Source organism: Anas acuta, chromosome 1 (assembly GCF_963932015.1).
Source record: "Anas acuta chromosome 1, bAnaAcu1.1, whole genome shotgun sequence".
NCBI lineage: Eukaryota > Metazoa > Chordata > Aves > Anseriformes > Anatidae > Anas > Anas acuta.
This window is the reverse complement of record NC_088979.1, coordinates 194,124,754-194,142,667: the sequence shown is the minus strand read 5'-3', so window position 1 is coordinate 194,142,667 and position 17,914 is coordinate 194,124,754. Positions and strand designations below refer to the sequence as shown.

At 35.3% G+C, this 17,914-nt stretch overlaps 1 long non-coding RNA gene across 1 annotated transcript in view; it reads left to right on the top strand.

Annotated features, from left to right (window-relative positions):
• LOC137849851 (uncharacterized) overlaps nucleotides 1-6,555 on the top strand; it is a 30,413-nt gene extending 23,858 nt beyond the window's left edge. The window contains exons 2-3 of the long non-coding RNA XR_011092102.1: nucleotides 1,842-6,245; nucleotides 6,310-6,555. This is a non-coding gene — a long non-coding RNA (uncharacterized lncRNA). The remainder of the gene's footprint in view (nucleotides 1-1,841; nucleotides 6,246-6,309) is intronic.
• The last annotated feature ends 11,359 nt before the right edge of the window (nucleotides 6,556-17,914 follow it).

Sequence of the window (17,914 nt, the reverse complement as noted above, 5' to 3'; positions counted from 1 at the left end):
AAACATCTCCCCTTTATCTGTTTGAAGTTTTAAAAATAATGACCAACTGAAAAGCAAGTTTAACCCATTTGAGATTAAACCTAAATTTCTGTTCTTAATTGTACTCTGAATATAGTAACACATAAATATTTATATTTCTTGATCAAAGTGGAAGCTACTAAGTATGAAAACCCTTTAAGTGTTTCTTCTTTCCCCCTTGTTTTTAAAAAAACTTTGCAAAAAACCTTCTCAGGTAATCAAAGCTTATGTTTTTATTATGAGACATAACAAGATAATATTGATATCTTTTTGAATATTATGAGGTTTCCAGACGTTTTATTAACTAAGATGAACAGTGACAGTGAAGGGCATGCTGACAGCCTGTAATGTAATTAATCCAGATTATTATAATTAATATATATATTTTTTTTCTTAAAAGTAGTGAATATGTAAACCAAGAATTAAATCTAACCAGTTTTTCAAAGTGACTGATCCTAATTAATTTTGCTTTTCAGATCCTAATTTAGTGACAGCAGGATTTTTTTCCACACCAGTAAATGAATGACAGTTCAGGGAACCTATAAAAGAGTATGTCACTGTTTATGTCACTGCAAAACTTTATTTTCAGCTACGAGAGCACTGGTCAAATTAATATCCATTGTGATTTTTATAATTATTAATATTTTTAGATTTATTTAGTAAGATAGAAAGGAATATAATTACATGCTTGAATTATTAGCTTTAGATTAATCTTAAGAGATTTATTCTTGCACTGCTCAAGTAAATAGAAGCCCAGACAATGACATTACATTATTGGGTTTAAGATCAAGTTCAAATAGCATTCAACATTTTTATTTTTTTCTTGATCATGTGTGCCTTTGGCTGGCAATGGTATCTGATGTGGAAAGGTTGTACTTAAAAAAAAAAAAATGTCAACAGAAAAAAAAAAGCCCCTTTTTTATCTTACAACACCTATGAAGTAGCTTTAATTTTACTTAATGGGTCACAAAATGTGTCTCATTATCTCTGTTTTACAGTTCAGACAACAAAAACACAGCAATGAAAAAGATCAATGATACATGTGAGAAACATAAACTTGTTCCTCTCCTATGGCTAGAATAATGTCTATTAATGTGAGAGATCTTTATGATTTTACATAAATGTATTTTAGAAATACTCTTCTCTCTCTCTCTCTTTTTTTTTTTTTTTTCTACTGAGGTGTTCTAAATAGTAGTTTAAAGGTGTCACAGTCTCTGAAAATAAGGACTGAAAAGTCTGATTCGAACAGGGGGAGTTGACGGTTCCTAGCTGTAGCTTATAATTATGATCTTTTCACACTCCGAAGCCATATATGAAAAAGAAGTTAATGCTCAATTTATTTTTGAGATGAAGCCCTTTTCTTAGCACAACAAGCCAGGAGGCAGTTTACTCCTGGTTGTAAATAAGGTGCTATAAGAAATGGTTTCTCAAGCAAGAGATCAAATACTGTGGTGCCCTAAATACACTACAGATCATTGCCCTGGCAGACCAAGGTTACTTTAGATAAACAACCCTGCCTAAAATGAGATTTGTTCCTGTCTTACAAAAGTTTTTTATTTATTGCTGGAACAGTTTGTTACTGGAAAAAAACATGGCTGAGGCAAAGTCATTAATCTAAAGAGACGGCTCTTTTACGGTCCAAAGTTATGGCACTGTTTATTGAAAAATGCAGAAAACTCCATTGAATGTTCCAGCTGAGTCTATTCCTGGGCAGATTTGCTCTGTTTATACAGTTTTGGCATCACCAGAAGCATCAAGACCAAACCATGTGATTGGCTCTGTTTCGTAGTTCTTACTGTTCTCTTTCGTCCCTTACCTGACAGGTGAAACCTGTAAGACAGTGAACCTCAGGAGCCTTTCTGTCATGCAACAACCTATACACACTGCCATTCATGCTCCAGACATCCTTGTATCTACCATCTTGAGTCTGTTAATACATATTGCAAAGCATGCCACCAAACAGTGGCCATTTACCAGGAAAACAAACTCTCAAGGAAAAAAGGCTGGTTTTCTGTCTACTGAAGGAATATCTTGGAACCTACAGGTCTGAAAAGACTTATCCCAACAGGGACATGCAGTTGTAAACATGAATAACAAACAGGATCAACAGGTCCATAATAGACTGAACATCATTGATGTAAGAACATGAAAGATATACCAAGTCAACCTGGGGAATATGAAGGGGAGGAAGAGGGATCTCTAAGTATCAGGTCATCCAGAAGGTCTTTAGCTAGGTGCTCATCAATTATGTTCATACCCTCAGCAGTAGAAAGAAGAAATGTCAGAATGCCAAAATGAGAAGAAAATAATGATGAAATATTTGGCACATACCATATACTGATAGCTCTGAGTGTTTTTACCAGAGCACTGACTTATGACCATGTCAAGATACTAACGGATATGATCAGCTCTGCTAGTCAGAAGTCATCTCCATTATTAAACGATCCTCCTTTTGTTTCCACAAAACACTTAGCAACACAACCAAGACTTATTCACCTCCCAGGGCTGATCGAAAGGTCTTCTACGGTATTGCCACCAGTGTCATCCGAGGGAAGATATGGAATGCTAATAAGTTTTTTTTCACATCACCTTATCTTGTGACAATTGAAAAAGGGATTTCAAGGCAAGAGTTGGACATACTTCTTGAACACTGACTACATAAGAGGAGACAAAAGAAGATATAGTCTCAAACATCAGGTCTTCTGCAAAGGATTGTGCATGGCATAATTATGTGACGCTTTAAGAGGAAGTATCTCAGCCACATTTCAGGAGACTGAGCAAACAGAAATTAGCATGTGGAAATTCATTCTGTGGAAAATCTGTTCCAGTCCTCATAAGACAGAAGATTTCTTGTGAAAGGAGGGCGAATGCCAAGGAACTGCAGTGATTCATCCAACTTGCTTAAATGTTTGCACTTGAAGTGTGAGAAAGAAGGAGGGCTTGTAAACACCATAAATTCTAGGAAGTAAGAATTCAACTGTCAGCGTTAGAGGTGGGTCCAATTTTTGGGGGGCCGCAGGTGACTTTGAGTATTACAAAGATTTTCTGCAGGCAGGCTAAGTGAATTAGTTGGCTTTACAGCTGTAGATAAGGGGAATCATCTGGTCATCAGAGTCACCATCTCAGCAGCACAGTTAGCACCCATGGAGATGAGGAAGGTTTTGGACTTAATTTTGTTTTACTGTATAGTACAAAATGTTTTAATCCTCAGGTGCATTGAAGGACCAAGACAGAATTTGCCCTGTCTTTACATTCTCTTTTTGTAACCTGCCATACCCTAAAGACTTCTGGGTACATTTATCTGAATGGAATATGATGTTTTAGATGGGTAGAGCAGGCAAGAGCAAAATGAAACATGGTTACATACCAAGACTTTATGCCTGACTTGATCTTAAAAAAAAACTTGGCTTTCCTGTTGTCCTATTTGGACTGCATTTAATGTACACTGTCTACAGAAAAAAAAAGGACTGAACTACATGTAAATATTGTTTCTCTTTCAAAAAATATTTCAAAACATTAAAAAGTCCCTGTTTTGCAGTGTGGGCTGATTTGCAAAATTTACTTTTTGTCAGCAGCCTCACTATGTGAGGCCAATAAATTTTCTTATATTTGACAATGGAAAAAAGCTTTTGTGTTTGATGACAGGAAAATATTATAGTAAATTATAACACATGCTTGTTCTTTTGACTCCGTGTTTCCTGGGAAGGAAATCTCTTAGTGCTGTAGTGAACTATATTACTCTAACTGATAACTGATTATTCAGTAATCATATCAAAATAATTAGTTTATTAGTTGATGCAGAAATCCAAGTCCTGTTTAGAGAAGGGAAATCAAAGACATGCTTTAGCAAAGAAAAGTAAAATACATAATTAGAAAGGACTGGTTGGCAGCATGATTTAAGAATGGAGCAAGAAGGAATTTCACTATTCTGATTAACTTACATTACAGGAAATACAGAAATGTCTTATCTTATGGATAACTGGTGTCCCAAAACAGATGTAATCAAATGTAGTTCCTTTCTTTCTAGAGTACACATTCTTATATCCCAAAATACCACTTTAGAGTACTTTAATTATCTTCCTAGTCAACCTGCCATGACAGAGGCAAAAGATCAAAAGTAACAGTGAGAAAAATTGTCAGTTCTCTGGAGGTTATGTCTACTTTATTAAACATGCATTCATTTACTACCTCTACTTTTAGAATAAATGAGTTATTATGTAAATAAGGGAAGAATATTTAACTTCAGTTCATAGGGCTGCCATACAGCCTTAGTGTAAAAATCAAGTTTACTGACATAGAAAAAAAAATGTTTTTAATTTGTTGCTCTATAATATTTAACACTTTCCATATACACATGTTTATAAATTTGGAAAAGTACATTTCATCCCCTAATTCACACATTCTTTCATTTTCAGTGTCAGATGTTTACCACTACAACTTTAATGATGTGACATGAATTGATGTATCATTACTGTTGGGAAGTGAAACAAAAAAAAAAAAGAAATGATTTTAAACAAGAGAATACTTGACTGTGTGAATATACATATTTAGTATATTAACATGAGTTACTTTCATACTGTTTCATGTTCACTTAGTCAGAAACTCTTAACTGAATTTGAATCTTTCCCAGGCAATGGTCTTCTTTTGGATCTATATGACTGTTGTATCGGCTAACTGCATAATTTTCTTAAATATATATTTTCTGTGATGCAATATTATTGTTCTTACCAGGAATATAAGTTTGTTCTTCTTTTGGTCCATATTCTTTAATCAGTCCAAGTCAGTAGTTTATATATGTTATGACACAGATCTCAGGGCACTGTAATATAAAAACTTTCTAAACTCAAGAGCTGGCTTCAAAACAAGAAATGCAAATATAGCTAACACTTGGAAAACTCAGTTCTACCATAAATCAGATGCAAAAGCTGAAGACCCCAAACTTTGCTTGGGTATATGGAAAGTCTCTTGTACCTCTGAATCAGGTTGAGCTATCAAAATCCCATCACTCTCTATTAACCTTATAGAAGATTATGATGATACAAATAAATAACATTTGCTATTCAGAAGGATATAGAAAGATATACTGTCATGCAATATTACCCTCTTTGGAGCTTTGCTCATTCATCTGTGACAAAAAAAAAAAAAAAAAAAAAAAAAAAAAAGGTATTCACCTAACAGCAAGAAGTAACATCTACTTGCACAGCTTTGAGCATACTTATGGGAATGAACGCTGGTTTTACCTATTTCTTTCAAACATCATCTATTTGGAGACCATTTCAATCCTGACTTGATTTTGTGTTGGGTACTGAATAGACGGTAGTGTACAGAGAAGTTCTGCTAAGTCCTCGTGACTTAGAGAAGAATAAAAAAACCACCTTTGCTTACTCTTCTAACTGTAGCTTTTATCCCAGTAAAATACAAACACACGTAGGTGACCACAGTGAAAAATTTATGTGTTCTGTGTACATAACACATTTTACAAATAAAGTAAAATACTGATACATTTTTTTTTTAAGAAAGCAGTCTTCGCATGGAAAAAAAAAAAAAGAAAAAAAAAGAAAAAGAAAAAAAAAGAAATAAAAGAAAAATAAAGAGGAAACAAAACCTTATTTACAGATCACCAGAGGTATTTGGGGCCTTTAGAATTAGAAATAAAGCTAACAATAAACCATCTCCATACATTCTCAGCAAAAAAGTGGAGTAGCAAAAAGGATGTATTTCAAGTCTGCAATCTGTTATAATCTGTTATATGGATTTTATTAATTTATCTTGCTATAAAGCCTTTGGGACTGAAATTCATATCTTCTTCATCTTTTTACTTTTTACTTTTTATTTTTTATTTTTTAAATTATTTTCCTAGAATTGACATTTCTGCAGCACCATAGCTAGCAAGAGGGGAAAAAACAAACAAACAAACAAAAAAAACTTACTAATGAATACTAAGAATTACTTAGCAAAATCCTCAGGATTTATTTCAAATATTGAGAACAAATGCATATTTAACAGAATATCAGACTGTCCTGGTTTCAGCTGGCATAGAATTAATTTTCTTCCTTGTAGTTTGTATGTTGCTGTGTTTTGAATTTAGGATGAGAATAATGCTGATAAAAACCTGATGTTTTAGTTGTTGCAGATCAGGGCTTACCCAGAGCCAAGGACTTTTCAGCTTCTAGTGCTGCCCTGCCAGTGAGGGGGCAGGAGGTGCACAGGGTACAGAACCAGGACAGGTGACCCAGACTGGCCAAAGGCAGTTTCCATACCATATGGCATCATGGAGCTAGGAGGGTACAGAACCAAGACAGGTGACCCAGACTGGCCAAAGGCAGTTTCCATACCATATCGCATCATGCTCAGTAATAAAAATGTGGAGGGATTGTTTAAGGAAGGGTGGCTGCTGTTTGGGGCATCGGCCAGATGGTGGTAAGCAATTGCATAATGTATAACTTGTATTGTATGTGCCTTTGTCTTTATTACTCTTATTATTGTTGTTGTTATTCCCTTCCTTCTCTGTCCTATTAAACTATCTTTATCTCAGCCCATGAGTTTTACCTTTTTTTCTGATTCTCTTCCCTATCCCACTGGGCTAGGTGGGATGGCTGTGTGGTAAATGGCTGTGTGGTGCTTAGCTGCCTGCTGTGTTAAACCACAACACAGACTATTATATCAAAGTTTCTGGAGATTAATATACAATAATTCATTGATAACCGCAGCCTTGTTGTCTGTAACACAGATGGAATTAAAGGCACAGAAACATCTGGATTAGTTTAATCATTTCTCAGTTATAACAAGGAATGAAGGAGACAACTAAGTTGATTTTTGTTGTTTATGAACATCTGGAGTTTCTGACCATTCTCGCTGTAAATAATATTGGATCCAAAATATTTCACATTCTGCATATTAAAATAATATATCCAAAGATCAAAAGAGAATATCTAAAAAACAATAACAATAAAAACACTGACATTAGGAAAGAATTAACTTTTTAAAGAAGAAATGAGCTTAGCTTCTTGTCTAGTTCAAGATACATGTAGCCAAAAGATACATATAATTCCAGTAATGATAAGACTGGTTAAAAATTGTTCACCCAAAAGATTTACACTATTTCTTAGTAGAATTATGATGTTTTGATGGTGAATATTTTTGTGGGATTCCCAACAAATAAGAAAGATAATTTCATTGTTATTTCCTCCATAGAAAAGATGAACTTTTAAGTGGTAGGAAGTGTTAATTATCTTTAATAATGATCTGAATTGTATTAGCATTAGGAAGATTAACATATTTGATCTCTGAATGATTGGGATGATCAAAGTTGCTGCTGGAATACTTTGAATTATAAAATTATTTAGGACTACTTGTCTCCATACCTCCTGCCATTTATCTCACTACATACAGGATCTAACTACAAGCATCAGTCTGAAAAGCTCCAAATTTTCCTCTCCCTGTGTTTTTTATTTTTTTTTTTTCTCTTCAATCAAGATTACTGAAATTTGAATATCTTCTTTCCCTAAGACATCTTCTTAAATGTAGAGATAAGCCTACTGCATTTAGTTTAGGACTTGACTTGTTATGTCTTTCTTGATAACCTGGGACATAGTTTAGTAATAGGATTTTGTAGGCTGTGTTGATGGTTGGACTCAGTGATGTTAAAGGTCTTTTCCAACCTATTTGATTCTATGATTATACAATAACTGTCCAGTAAGTCCATATTTAGGATTTTCTGTTTTTTGGCAGAAGCAGATATGAAGGAACGCATTCCATATATATTATGCCTGTCTCTGGTAAGAAATCCTCAGTGAGGGAAAATGCTTAGGTTTAATATGTTTAGGTATAACATATCCAATTAAAATGTATGGAAACAAAGCTTTGTGATGTTTTCTATTTATTTTATTTATTTCATTTGAGCAGAGAAAATAGGTCCTGCACATTTTTACTTCAGCCAGCAAGTAGGAATGGGTACAAAGTACAGCAAAAGAAATTCTGACTAGACAATGGGGACATTTCACAATGAGGCTGCTCAAACATGGGAGCAGGTTTCCCAGAACAGCAGTGAAAATTTATATCTTTGCAGGTATTCAAAATTTATTTGGATAGGACCCTGAGCAACCTGATCTAACTTTTAACTTGGATCCAACTTTGAAGCTGGTCCTGCTTTGAGGGGAAGAAGTGGATTTGGACCAGATAACCTCCAGAAATATGTTCCAAGCTAGACTCTGTGATTCTATTATTTAACTCAATTTATCTTTGATGTGTTACTAATCAATTCCATTAAGTACAAGTGAGCACCATTACAATAATATTTTTGGAATTTGCATTAAAAATGAAGGTGTTTTCTTATGATTGTATTTCATTCTTTTCTATTATAGCTCCCACCCTCCCACCTCTTCAATATATTGCAGTAGTTAAAATTTGAACACAAGCACAAAAGAATGCCAATGCACAGACTAGGGTCACTTTGGTTAAATGAATAAGTAGATCAACAAACTCTGGCACTAGACTTATATCCTTTTTCTGAGAGTAAGTTATAAAGAGAATACGACAAATACTATGTCATAATGTTATGTTTGGAATATTAACTATAATTATTTCCCACTTCAACTTTTTTTATTATTATTATTATTTATTATTATTAAAGTAATATTCTAATACATGTGGAAAAATCTAATAATTATGACATGGAAACATTTTAACATAAAAGGCATGAATTTTATGCCTTTTATGAATTTTAATAGAGATGGAATATTACTGAAACTAATTACTATTACATATTATGAATATAGATTCAAGTAGAACAAATCTACAAATCATTTGTGTTGGTGTTTCATTTTAGATGAGCGATTCTGTCATTAGTTAGCAACAGGATTTACAAAAATGTGTTGAAAATTTGGTAGATTGTTTTAGCCAGATTCTCCCACTGAAGTTACTGGCACAGAATCCACTCTTAGCGGTACCTATGGGTCTATCAAAAATTCTTATATTACTTTTCTTGTCTTTTATCTGCAACAGTGTTAAAGAGAATGGAATAGATTCATTAACTAAGCTTCTCAGTGACCTGAAAATTCATATTTCTTGAACACATTACTCTATTTTGAAAACAAAGAAACTCTTCTACTCTCATGTCCATAACACCAGTTTTATGAATGGATTAATAAATTAAAATAAATAAATGAATTAATAAAGTCTCTCTAATTACTATTTTAATTTCTAGGACCATGTAGTCTATTTCTGGAGCCAGTAATTTCATGTCTCTCTTTCTCTCTCTTTCTCTCTCTCTCTCTCTTTTTTTTTTTTTTACTATAAAATGTTAATATATTTGTTTGTGTTTTTTTTTTTTCTCTTTTCCTAAGTCTGCTTTGAAAACCTTTTCTTTATCCCAGCCTGTTTGAACCATATGTTGATTTAACACGTGTTTTGAGACAGAGTAACAATTACTCTGCCAAGATGATCCAAAATCCCTCTTCTGTATCCTTGATAACAGCCTGGTATTTAGTACCCTCTCTAGTATTTTGTTTCAGTAAACCCAACATATTTGCAGCTGGTTTCTCTGTCTGTATCATTCATGCAGATGAGAAACATAAAAAGATTTGGAGTTATGGCACCTGTTGGGCTTCACTCCATATTCATTTGCAGATTGACATGTAATCTGCTTTCTCTTTCAGCATAGTTTCCTTTCTTTCGACACATTTGTTCCTTTCCTTTCTCACTTCTGTATCAGAAAGCATCACTCACAACGAAGACACAAAAAAAGACATGAATAAAAACTTGTTCTAGAATGTATGTGAGACTTACAACGTTTGGAGGAATTTCCAAAAGCAATATTAATTAGTAATAGCACTGTACCTGTTTTCAATTTTATTTAAGTTTTTGTTAACATTATTATAATTATCATTGCAGTTATCATCATCACTGTTGTGATTATTGTTACTATTACTCTCAATAATATTAAAAAAAAAAAAAGTGGAAGAGTTAATATAACAGCTATCAGTAGTGATTCATACTTCAAAGCATGTCACTCTTACATTTCATTTTTCCTATTATAAGAAGTAATGGAGAAATTCAAATATTTTTTAAAAGAAACTTTGTTCTACATGTGCAGTGAGTGCAATTTCTGCCATTTTATTCTGGAAAATTCTTTAAAGCAAATTCTCTATTGTCTCGACTCCCATGTATTCTTTCCCTTTATATTATTCACTCAAGTTTATATAACCCATTGAGTTGGACTAATTTTCTTTTGAGCACAAAAATATTCTTTTCTTTGAAACGTAAAATGATTTTATGTATGTTAAGAAGGTTTTTTGCACCTGTCTATGCTTTTGTGGAGTACAACTGTCAGGGCCCCTTGATAGTTGACTACAAGTTGACTATAAAAGACTACATTTTCTACTAATTCCATTCTATTTAACCATTGGGTGACCAATGGACTCTAGCTGAGATGATTAATGCCACAAATGTACTTTTTTTTTTTTTTTTAATCCTGTCTAGAACACATTGAAGTATTTACTTTACCTTGGCTGCCCTACAAGCGTTTGCAGCTTTCATGTGTCCTTAAAACTAAGAATATGAGATTCAATTACAATGATTTCATCTGATTTTTATTGTCATCCTGGAAATGATGATGGACTCTGTGGGCCCGAGTCTAGTTAGTGAAATGGTGAAATGATGAAATGATATGTTTAGGAAGTCCTTGGAACTTTAAAAATGTATGCATCAAATACAGTATTTCTGGTTAGAATATAGGAAAATTCAAACAATTTTGCTGTGAAACATGTTTTCATAGAGTTCTCCCCAAGTTTCACAAACATTTTTACTTATTCGAAGATATTTTCCCAAGATATGATGGATCTGCTTAACATGAAGATGAGAGTAAGTGAAGTGCAAAACATTGGCTAGATACTTGAAATCAAGTGTTCTAAGCCATTTATGAAAGATTGGAATGACGTGATGCCAGGCTTCAAAATAGTTCTTTTAAATTCATTTCAGATAGACAACATAAGCTAACAAAATTATTATTTTTTTCTTTATTTCTACTATGCTTTTATGTTTGCTAGGATGAGAAGTAATTTTCCTTGTTTCTGTCTTGAGTTATAAATACTACCATGAAGGAATAACCTTTCATTTTTCTGCTTGTGGAGAAAACTGTTTCATTTGAGTGCTACCAAGATACAAGCACACACACAAAAGGCCAAGTACTATTTGAGCTTTTCATATCAAGGAAAATATTTGCAAAACATTTCTGAAGAAGACATTGTTCTGATTTGCATTTTAAAACATGTTAAACTTGTAGGATATTTTTAATGGAAAAAAAAAATATCACTTTCAACAAGGTGTTTATTTAGTTTGATTTACTTTCTTTGCTTTTTGTATTTATATGTCTATAGTATGTTTCAGAAGATGTTTACTTCTTTATTAACAAGAGAGATTTTCAAAAACACACTTAGTTTATATCTGTTTTCACTGACTAAAGGATAAAGAAATTCTAGTATTGTGGATTTTCTATTCTGTCTTAGGCACCTCTTAGGTTAGAACTTTTTAATAAAAATTTATAAGTGCTACTAAATTTTATATTAACCTTTCAGCTGGTTATAGTCACTCTAAAAAATGCAATAAATTCAAGCAAATAAATATAAAAGGACAGAACTTCCAACAGTATATTATGTTTGATATAACATCAAATAATATTGTATATTTAGCATTTTAGTGTCGTAAAACATTCATATTAAGTAAAGATGTGCATATCACTCAACAAAAGTTGGTCATAAAACAGCAGAAAGTTTAATCCACCCTAATCTGCCCCGGCTTTTTCTTATCCTTGTTCACATTATACTAGGAATTAATTTAAGATTCAATGAACAGTTTGGTCCAACAACCTCTGTGCCAAATATCCTTAACCTAAAAATACATCTCAATCCATAGTGTCTATTAATAAGATGTAAGTGTGATATGTAATATAAAACATTTGGATTCTCCCTAATGTAAGACAGATTTTAAACTGCAGTACATTTTGGATGTACATATGCCTCATCATGATAAGAAAATACTTTTTAAAAGTCCACAGGCTCTTGACATCAATGAGGTTGCATGAAGTACAAGTCAGAACAGCACAGGCCCCAGGAATTTTTATGAGGCATTACTTCCTACAAATTGAAACTTTTTAATGTAATTCCACCATTTGTTGACTAAGTGAGATAAAAAAGAATTAGTTTCACAAATGTCACTTTCCACTTTTCAGTAAAAGATCTACAGTCAGAAATAAAATTAGACTCACCTACCATGATCGATTTAGTTTGTATAAAAAGGATTAAAATACACATTCTGTATACTAACAAAAGAAATGATAGCAAGACAAGAATGATTTTTTCAGTTCTGTAGGAAATTACCAAGTTATTTTTTCCATGAAATAACACATTTTTGGAAAATATGGAAATACTTTGTAGTTATGTTTTATGCAGTGTATACATTCATTTTCAAAAGAGTCACTCATGTTTGACATGGAATATATAGATATAAAAACACTGGAGATATAAAAATAACAATAGACATTAAAAGCATACTAGAATATAACATGCTGGAATTCTGGGATTCTTTACAGTTTACAAGACACTGTACACTGTCACATAAGCTGTTTCATTCACTTAATTTGGAAAATAAGCCATTGCTACTCTCTCTGATGATATTGCAGAATACAAAAGTAGAATCATAGAATCATAGAATATCCTGAGTTGGAAGGGACCCTTAAGGATCATCAAGTCCAACTCTTGACACCGCACAGGTCTACCCAAAAGTTCAGACCATGTGACTAAGCGCACAGTCCAATCTCTTCTTAAATTCAGACAGGCTCGGTGCAGTGACCACTTCCCTGGGGAGCCTGTTCCAGTGTGCAACCACCCCCTCTGTGAAGAACCCCCTCCTTATGTCAAGCCTAAATTTCCCCTGCCTCAGCTTAACCCCGTTCCCGCGGGTCCTGTCGCTGGTGTTAATGGAGAAAAGGTCTCCTGCCTCTCGACACCCCCTTACAAGGAAGTTGTAGACTGCGATGAGGTCTCCCCTCAGCCTCCTCTTCTCCAGGCTGAACAGGCCCAGTGCCCTCAGCCGTTCCTCGTACGTCTACCCCTCCAGGCCTTTCACCATCTTCGTAGCCCTCCTCTGGACACTCTCCAACAGTTTCATGTCCTTTTTATACCGTGGTGCCCAGAACTGCACACAGTACTCGAGGTGAGGCCACACCAGCGCAGAGTAGAGCGGGACAATCACCTCCCTTGACCTACTAGCGATGCCGTGCTTGATGCACCCCAGGACACGGTTGGCCCTCCTGGCTGCCAGGGCACACTGCTGGCTCATGTTCAACTTGTTGTCTACCACGACCCCCAGATCCCTGTCTTCTAGGCTGCTCTCCAGCATCTCATCGCCCAGTCTGTACGTGCAGCCAGGGTAAAGTGTTATAAGGGAAAGAACTGTCATGTAAGAAATGATGCTGTAGCTATGAGATTCTACCCAAATTATCCAAACATATTTTGAAGAATTTGATACCAGACTACAGAGGGTAACTTTGGTGACCTTTAAAAATGAAGCAAATGATGAGACAAATCTGGATTTGGGTTCATAGAAACTGGGAATGTGGGCTCTCAATACTATATCTTATTGATAACATCATATAACCAATTGTCTGTATTAACTAATATCAAACCACCATACACTTAAATATTAACTATACTATTTTCTTCAACAGTTAAGGAATGTTCCTGGAACACATTCTTCTGACATATGAACTTTGCTTTCTGCTATCCAGTTAAATTTATGTACAGTTTTTAATTATTTATACTCATTCTTTTCATAAATCATGTCTCCACTCAATTTTTGCTTTTAGAATGTTAATAGAATACCTGTTTTAGCTGAGAGTACCAGATCTCTACTTACGTTAGTAGTCCTTTCTGCTTCTATTCTAATGTAAAATGCTTTTTTTTTTTTTTTTTTTTTTTTTTTGTTTCAGAGGGTGTCTTATTAGTGCTTTATGCAGTGACCTTTATTGTGAATGAAACCTAGGGAGAACCTCTATAAAAAGACTTCAAATAATAAAGACACTGAAAGAGAATTTGTGTGGTTGTGTAGCCATTTCCCTATCTGGAATCATGGAATCAAAGAATCATACAATGCCTCAAGTTGGAAGGGACTTTAAACATCATCTAACTCCAATCCCTCTGCCATAGATGGGGATGTCACCCGCTAGATCAGGTTGGCCAAGTCTTCATCAAGCCTGGCCTTGAACACCTCTAGGAATGGGGCATCGACAGCCACAACCTCTGTGTGCAACCTGTTCCAGTGCCTCACTACCCTTACAGTGAAGCATTTCCTCCTAACCTCTAGTCTAAATAAACCCTCTTTTAATTTAAGGCCTTGTCCTATCATTATCTACCCAAGAGTCCTTCTCTATCCTTTTTAGAAGACCCCTTTAATTATTGAAAAGCCACAATGAGGTCACTCCAGAGCCTTCTCTTGTCCAAGATGAACATCCCCAGCTATCTCAGGTTTTCTTCACTCCAGCCCTCTGATCCAGCCCTCTGATCATCTTTGTAGCCCTTTTCTGGACTTACTTTAGCAGGTCCATGTCCTTCTTGCACCAGGGGCCCCAAACCTGGACACAGTATTCCAGGTGGAGCCTCACAAGGGCAGAGTAGATGGGGACAATCACCTCCCTCCACCTGCTGACCACTCCTTTTTTGATGCAGCCCAAGATGCAGTTGGCCTTTCATCCACCAGAACCCCCAAGTCTCTCTCTGCAGGGCTGCTCTCAATGAGTTCTTCTTCCAGTCTATACTCCTGTCTGGGATTGCCCCTATTCAATTGCAGCACCTCTTTGACTCTTTGACTTGTTTAACCTCATTAGGTTCACATGGGCTAGCTTCTCCAGCCTGTCCAAGTCCCTTTGAATGGAATCTCTTCCTTCTGTTGTAGCAACTCAGCTTGGTGTCATCTGCAAACTTGCTGAGGGTGCACTTGATCCCATCATCTATGTCATCGATGAAGACAATGAAAAGCACCGGTCCCAGGACAGACCCCTGAGGGACACCGCTTGTCACTGGTCTGCACCTGGACATAGAACTTTTGGCCACTGCTCTCTGGATGCAGCCATCAGGACAATTCCTTATTCGCTGGATGGTCCACCCTTCAAATCCATATCTTTCCAATTTAGACTTTAGGATGTCATGTGGGACCATGCCAAATGCCTTGCAGAAGTTCAAGTAGATGACATCATATGGTCTTCCCTTGTCGACTGATGCAGTCAACCATTGGAACTGAGCTTGACATCTGGACAGACAGATGAGCAGGATTTCAAGTCCTGCTGTGTATCTTCCGTGCAATTTAGATAGAATTTAAATCATGGAGGTTCGTTTTGTCCTTGTGGCTTAGCCTACATTAGTGAGTAAAATAGTTCAACACAATAGATTTATAGAACATTGGTTCTGAGGTCCTGAGGATGCAGTCTTCACACAACATGCATCCCAAGATTTTTATTTCAGAATACCTCTTTCTTAGTCCCATAGCTTCGAAATGCTGATTAGAGGACATTAAACATCCTTAAGGACTTTCTTTTTTGATTCATTTACTCTGTAAGGAATCCAGTTGTCATGCTTTGAGGCTGATCTTGGTTGCAAACTGCTGCACTAGAATTGCAACATACAAGACATTTTTTTTAAAAGTACATTACTGATTCTGATTAAAATGAGAACCATAGATTCAGCTTTCATGTCCCTTTCCTACAGTAAACTATTGGAGTGGTGTTTATCTTGCCATTGATTCTTGGTAGTGTCAGCATTTGTGTGATCCTATATGGTGTAGAATAAACCATATGGGACACTTCTGGAAAAAACAAATAAATATATAAATCATGATATTGAAGCGGTAATATGTAACTGATGGTGTGAATTAAAATGAATAATGAATACAGCTTGAAGTAGAAATAAGTGAATAACATATTTTCATTATTGTTTACTAGGATGTGATGATTTTCCTGATTTGCTTATAAAAATAAAGAGCTCCTCTTTGAATTTGTTTTTCTTGTTTCACTCTTCATTTGATCAACAGTGATTGGTCATCATGGCAGGGATGGAGGAGCAGATAATACAATGTTCTGTTCTAAAGGACATATGTAACTTCTAAAAATATATTTAGGACTACATTTTAATGTTTAGACGCAACCCATATGCAGGGTGTGGTATGGGTCTGGATGAGATTGAAGCTTCTTGGCACCTAAAGTCCTTGGTTTACAGTGGCCCTATACAGTTTCCAGATTTCTTGGAATTTGTCCTGGAATTCATACTGATCTGGATGAGGGGGAACATATGGAGATATTATTTCTTGTACTCATATAAGCTTCACCATTGAAAGTATAGTTACATGTCCACTTTCCCTGAGATATAAGCTGGTGTATCTTGATGATTATTAGAAAGGTTAGAAATCTGGTTATAGATCTTCAATCATAAACCTTGTTAGGACAGCAGCATGAGAAGTTAATCCTTACAGCAATGAGTAAGGCAAAGTCTGTAAGGAACAGTGAAACTGATAATGTTTTGAGACCTTAAAACACTTGGTGTATTTATTTTCACAGAATTTAATTTATATTGTAGATTTTGAAGCAATCTTTAAAATATGGAAAGTACATTCTGCAAGGTGTCTGTATGTGATGTATATCTGCACAGTGTCTCATGTTACACTTTTGAGCCTCCATTTTTAGCATGATGCTAGAAATGTTCATTAAATATGGAGATGTGTGTGTGCCAACCTTTCAAACATTTTGAACTGTTCTACAATTCTGGTGGGTAAGATGTTCTGCCAAATTATTTTGGAATTCCCAATTTATTTAATTTCTATATTTTGCATCACTAATCAAGTCTTAAAACTAACAATCAATAAAACAGATTCTGCTCTCAGTTATATTTGTAATTAAGAGTAGATTCTTTAAATTTATATGATTGAAGTCAATTACTTTTGCTGAACTCTATGATCAACAGTCACCATGCTGTTTATAAATCCAATGCATATCTAAGTTTCAGTCTGTGCTGATATGCCTACATGTCATATCATGGTTTTAGCTGAGATAGAGTTAATATTCTTAGTAAAGGCTTATATGATGTTGTATTTCAGATTTTTGATGAAAGTAACCACCATGATAGCACACTGATGTTTTAGATGTTACAGAGCTGTGTTTACACAGAGTCAAGGCCTTTTCTGCTGTTCGTGCTGTCCTGCCAGCGAGGAGGCTGGGGGTGCACAAGATGCTGGGAGGGGACACAGCCAGGACAGCTGACCCAGACTGACCAAAGAAAGATTCCACACCATATGGTGTCATGCCCAGCAATAAAATTTGGTAAAGAAGAAGGAAGGATGGGGACATTCAGAGTGATGGCATTTGTCTTCCCAAAGAATTGTTATGCATGAAGAGCCCTGCTTTCCTGGAATTGGCTGAACTCCTGTCTGCCAATGGGAAGTAGTGAATTCCGTGTTTTGCTCTGTTTGTACATGAGCCTTTTGCTTTACTTAGTAATCACATATCACATAAAGTCATTATCTCAACACAAGATTTCTTGCACTTTTGCCTTTCTGATTCTATCCTTCATCCCACCTAGAGAGTGAGTGAGCAGCTGTGTGGTGCTGAGCTGCCTGCTGGGGTTAAATCCCATATATACACTGGTATTATAATTGATTGTTAGCCTTTTATAGTCTACAGCAGCAAAGTCTGCAAGTTCTGTTGTAACCCCAGAAAACCAAAATATTTTTGAATTTGTTACTAATCTTATGGGTTCTCTGATTTTGGTCTTGTGAGAGCCACATGAAAGTGTGACATTTTCATTGCCTCGGGAAAGAAATGGAAGAGCCAGTCCACTCCACATGAGGAGAACTGACT